At 33.6% G+C, this 6113-nt stretch overlaps 1 long non-coding RNA gene across 1 annotated transcript; it reads right to left on the bottom strand.

The window, feature by feature from the left end:
- Positions 1 to 994: 994 nt before the first annotated feature.
- LOC127714847 (uncharacterized) lies at positions 995 to 3855 on the bottom strand. The gene is made up of 3 exons (XR_007987962.1): positions 3786 to 3855; positions 3126 to 3325; positions 995 to 2310 (listed from the first exon to the last, which is right to left on the bottom strand). It is a non-coding gene; the product is annotated as an uncharacterized LOC127714847 (long non-coding RNA).
- Between the last annotated feature and the right edge of the window lie 2258 nt (positions 3856 to 6113).

Raw genomic sequence — 6113 nt, 5'->3', positions numbered from 1 at the left:
TGTGTTTGGTGACCAGAAGTAACCAAAGTGAATGATTGTGTAATGTGAGTATTATGTTAAGGTGACCAGTGGTCAACATAGTGAATATATGTACAAGGTGACCAGAGGTTACCAAATTAAATGAGTGTGTAATGTGACCAGAGCATCATTGTAACTAGACCAGAGGTAAACATGGTCAATATGTGTCCAAGGTGAGCAGAGGTAACCTAGGTCAACATATGAAGAGCGGTGTAAGGTAACCAGAGGTAACCATAGTCAATATTAGTCTGGGAACACAGTTATCGTCCCTTGATTTTCGTTGTCTACGAATATAGTCCCTAGTGTGAACAGTGTGCTACTTGCTATTTTTTTATACCCTTTCCAAATTCATTTCTTCATGTTTATGCCCCAAAAGGCAAGTAGGGGGATGAAACTACACTGTAAAAAAATTTGGGTCATGGATTTTAAAGTAAAGATATCACTTCTTTCGTTATAACAACGTTGACACTTTTGTGAATTTAGGACGAACAGACTCTACAGGCGAAAGGACTCAGGCGAACATGTATCAGGGCGAACGAACCTGATACCAATTAATGTTAACGTCAAGTAGACACAGCCTGTCGAAAAGTTTTATTGTAATTTTTATAAAATTGCTGTTTGTTTAATGGTAACCAGATGCAAGGCAAAGCTTTATACGACCGCAGAGGTCGAACCCCGAACAGTTTGGGCAAGTATGGACACAACATTCAAGCTTGATACAGTTCTGAATTTGGATTGTAATTAAATAGTTGACACAGCATAGGTTTCTGACACAGAATGAATGTGGTCTAATGAACTTAAACATTTGTTTTTGCGTTTGAGCAAATCACTATGCTGTTGAATATTGATCCCCTCAAAGAAAAAAATTGAAGAAATTTTCTTTTTAATTTCTGAAATCTGAAATGAGAAAAATTGTCCCCCCCCCCCCCCAATTCTTATTTACCCACCCCCACCCCCAATTTTTTCACCTCCCCCTTTCCCTTGTTCCAAAAATAATCTCCATTCAAATTTCTAATGGAGTTTGCAACAATAACTACTCATTTAAATATATCATAACATATTGAAATATAAAATGACATACAGTCATGGTTAAAATTAATATTAATTAATAGTAACTTCTAAAAAAAGATTACAGCTAATCATCTCAAGACAATATCATTCCTTAATACATAATTTGCAAGCAGTGTAATCAAACATATATATAACAGTATTCTTTAAATGGAATTGGATTACCTCCCTTACACTGCTTTTAAATTGTCTAAATTGTCCTTTAACCAGAAAAACCCTTGTTTTTCCTTCTTTTTGCCCCTAATTGCTAAATGATTTTAAGCATAACCCCCCATAACCATTCCTTGGTAGTATGGAAACTTGTCGTACAATTTCAGAGAGATTTATTCACTTAAACACAAGTTATTGACTGGAAACTACAAAAATGCTTATTTGGGCCCCTTTTTGGCCCCAACTTTTTGAAACCCCCCTTGGAGCAAGAACCCCAAAATTCAATTCCAGCCTTTCCTTTGTAGAAAGAAACCTTGTAGTATAATTTTAGAGAGATCCATACACTTAAACACAAGTTATTGTCTGTAAACTAGAAAAATGCTTCTTTTTGGCCCTTTTTTGGCCCCTCATTCCTACATGTTCGGGGAAATTAACCCCAAACTCAATCCCAGGCTTTCCTTTGTTATATTGAACCTTGTAGTAAAATGTCAGAGAGGTCCATACAGTTACACACAAGTTATTGTGCGGAAACTAGAAAAATGCATGTTTTTGGGCCCTTTTTGGCCCTTAATTCCTAGACTATTTGCTCCATAACCCTTAAATTAAATCCCAACCTTCTACTTATGGTATTAAACATTGTGGTACAATTTCAGAGCAATTGAATTACTTATACACAAGTTATTGTCCTAAAATTAGATAAATGCTTGTTTTGGGCCCCTTTGGGCCCCTTATTCCTAAACCTTTGGGACCATAACCCCAAAATCAATCCCAACCTTCCTTTTGTGGTTATAAACATTGTGTTAAAATTATATTGATTTCTATTTACTTATATAAAAGTTATTATCCGGAAACCATCTGTCTTCGCACGGCGCTGACGACGACGACGACGACGTGATACCAATATACGACCCAAAAAAATTACTTTTGCGGTCGTATAAAAATTAATCTATGTGTTTTGCCAACTCTTTAACAACAAAAGTTAAAGCTGGTTTCATAAAACCATGAGTAAGTCTGCTTCCCTCTTCTAGGTCTCCAATATTTTCTAATACGTCAACAGCTTTAAGTAGAACATCTCTGAAAAAAAGAATAACTGATGTGTTAGTCTTTGTTAACACAGATATAAAAAGACTTATGTCTAGGGGATGGTGACGTATTGATAAAATGAAACAATCTGTTCATTAAGAACAAGTTTTAGACTAAACTACCAATGTGCCATTCGACTTTAGAGCAAATTACTGTGTCTGAAGTCGATTGGCACACTAATAGTATACATGCATATTTGAGTACAATATTGCATATTGGAATGCAAATGCAACAAGTAATCAACAACAAATGGAAAACTAACGATTAAGTATGGAAGGGGAATTATATGTCAATCTTGAAGGATTTCTTGTTGCCTTAAATTTCTTTTTTCACATAATTATGTTGTTTTTATTTAATTTAAATTTCTGTTATCTAATAATCGTCGAGAATATATTTTGGTTGTGGTGAAGTTAAACATTATCATTTTAATGGCAAAAGTTTACCCTGGCCCATAGCCATCTGAGCTAAAGCCGGCTATTCTTAATATATTTTCACTTCATCATGTTTCTACACAACCATATCCTGAATTAATCTGAAATTTGTCGGATTAAATATGAATGTTCATCCTATCTTTTGCACAGTTATTTTATTCAAGTAATTGCCAAACATGTATATCATAAAATATTCCAAAAATAACCTTGGCCTCTGAAAAGCAAATGGCTATTCCTTCATCATACTCGAAAATACATAATCTTTATTTTCTTGGCAGCTTTTAACTATTTTCATAGCATACTTTATGCAGCTTACATCTTTTTTATCTAGGATTATTACCAAAGAGGAGGGGCTTGTAAAATTTAATTGCTTACCGAACTTCATTAGCTTCTTTTCTTGATGAGCAAATTTTACTAAGCCTTGAAAAGATTTCGCTCTTTTCAACAATGTTGCTGAAATCATCAGCCAAGTCTTTTGCCTCTCCTTCTGTAAGGCCTGAAAATAAGCTTATAGAAGTCTTGATGTTCTTTCTTATAACAATTCCTGGTGGAATATTTGCCACTGATCTGCTCCTCTGGAAATAAAAAAATAGTACGTTTTCAAACACATTTTCATCCTTTTTAACATTTCTTACCAAAATAATTTCTTAGGGAAGATAATGAAATAAAGGATTGAACAATTGCTGATATACTCACAACAAAGCCAGGAATGACAAGTACCGTAGAGCTAATTGGGTAATAGTGAATTGATTAATAAATATAATCAATGAAGAAGAAAAAATATATCGAAACACTGTACATTTGGTGAAATTACAATATTTAGTTTCCACCTTTAAATTACCATTTGTTTTAACATGTTTCAATGATCCTATAAAGCAAAAAGAATTAATTTAAATGCTAGGCATTATCAAACTGGAAAGGAATTAATAATTTTATCAAATCTCATTATTCAAATATTGACTTTAAATGAGGAAATGCAACAACTTGAAGCGTCAAGGACGTTTTTCCTAGTAGGATTTAATCAAATGTCGTTACCTTTAACAACTGACAGACCATAGTCGATGAAAGGTTTTCAGGAGATCCAACTCGCCTTTTTACTTCCTCCTTACTAACGTCATAGAACTTCTTTTTTCCTGTTAGGCTTAGTCTACCAGGAACCATAACTGGCCAATCATTGCAGGAAGCTACAATTTGAAAACAATTGTTTACATTATATGCATTGCATCATTTTTATATCAAAATATATAATATACTTGGTTATATGAATTAAAATTTATACTTTAATGTATCTGTATACTTGACTGTGTAGCTCTACAATTCTTTCTGGTGAGCTAAGCTGACGACCATTTCAAACATTCAAATCAATCCAAAGCTTTATTTAAGGTTGGCATGTTACAAAACAATAACAAAATGTCTTTGAGCTTTCTTTAAGCCGACATTTTTTTTTCAGAAGGTGGTGTCAGGAATTCATGTGGATAGACAATTCATCATTGCATCATTCTGTATCTGTTCCAAGTACGGTTTATTCATTTTCAATTGTTAAAAACTAATTCTAACATTTTGTTGGTCAGAATATTTATTTCCATCTTGTCTTGGCAAGTAATTTAGAGTTGTAACCGTCCCAAACTATTCATTTCAAAATTCATCCTGCCCACTCCTATTATCAAATGGTTATGCTCTTATCACTGTCCTAGATATTGAAAACTAGCACTGCTTGGAGTGAAACATCAACACGAAAGGATTAGCGTGTATTTTCAGGGTAGAGTTTTCCAAAGGAGGCATTTCAGTTGCAACCCATAGTTATTAAATTATTCTATTTAAAATAGGGATGTATAACAAAATGTTAATTGTATATTTGGAAATACCACAGCTTGAATGAGAACATTCGGGGTTTTACCATCTCTTTCTGCTGGCGAAAGCTTTTGCTGGGCTTCTTTTGCAAGCTGCAACATTTCTTCCTCCCAGGAATCATAACATAACTTCGAATCTGCAATTATAAAAGAAAGTGTTTGCTTCATTCAGCTTGTCAATTTCTTTATTTATAATTCTCAATCCTACACACATTACATGCACAAGGTCTGTGCATTAGAAAAGGCTAAAGTGACGAATGAAAATAGCTTAAACTTACAAACGTTGATTTAGAAATAGAACGTACATCGTTATCAAATCAACAATTATCTCTGGTGCTCCTGAAATGTTATGATGTGTCACCAAGATGACTAGTGCAAAAAGAATAACAATGAATGCAATGACTATAACAAACTTTGGCACAGAAATACAGTTATATTTTTCCTGAAAGCACATGACGTAATGCAAAAACAATTATATGCTTTGTCCTGCCTCCCAAATTAATATATAAATATAAAATTCAATATCTGTGTTAGGTTTCCAGTGATTACAAAAGTAAATATTTGTCTTAGGTCAAGAGCAATTACAAAGTTCAACATCTATTTATGATGATAATTGGTAACGGAAAAGAAGAACCAGAGTTTACAGAAGTCAATATTTGAATATTACAATTTGCTTGACTTGACACAATTTCTGTGTATGATGACAGAGTACACTAGTGGAATTGAATATCTATATGAGATAACCACACAAAACCAAATGCAATGTCATTGTAAGGTGACCAGATGTAAACAAGAGTCAACAATTGCATGGCGTAGGTATTTGACCACAGAAAACCACAATAAACCACAATAATATCTGATGAAATAGAACAGAGGTTACAAATTGCAATGCCAGTGTAAGGTGACCTGAAGACACCAAAGTAAATATTTGTTTTAGGTCAAAAACAAAATTCAATATCTGTGTATGATTACAAATGGTAACGGAGAAGAGTGACCAGAGTTAACAGAAGTCATTATTTAATGGTGTATTTGTCCAGAATTCACTGAGGTTAATAAGGTGACCAGAGGTAGCAAAATTTAATATCTTTGTAAGGGGACCAAAGGTTACTACTTTAAATATCTGTGAAAGGTGACAAGGATATAACCTAATTAGATTTATGCTTTGGATGTAAGGTCACCATAGGTAACCATGATCAATACATTTTTAAAGTGACAAGAGTTAACAAATGTTTAGATTTGTGCAAAATGGCCAGGTGTAACCAAAGTCAATAAGGTGGTCAGAGGTAACCAAATTCAATATATGTGTAAGGTGACCATATGTAACCAAAGTAATTATTAGGTCAAGAGCAATTACCAAATTTAATGTCTATGTATGATGTCTAAAGGCTACATTTGCAATATCTGTGAAAGATGACCAAGGTAACCAACACTTATATATGCATAGCACGAGTATGTGACCATAAATAACCAAAGTAACTATCTGCTGAATGTGACCAAAGTGTAAATATTTCAA

This window comes from Mytilus californianus, unplaced genomic scaffold (assembly GCF_021869535.1).
Source record: "Mytilus californianus isolate M0D057914Y unplaced genomic scaffold, xbMytCali1.0.p SCAF_9, whole genome shotgun sequence".
NCBI classification, from domain to species: domain Eukaryota; kingdom Metazoa; phylum Mollusca; class Bivalvia; order Mytilida; family Mytilidae; genus Mytilus; species Mytilus californianus.
Note: the sequence above shows the minus strand (reverse complement) of the source record. Positions and strands in the feature narration are given on the sequence as shown.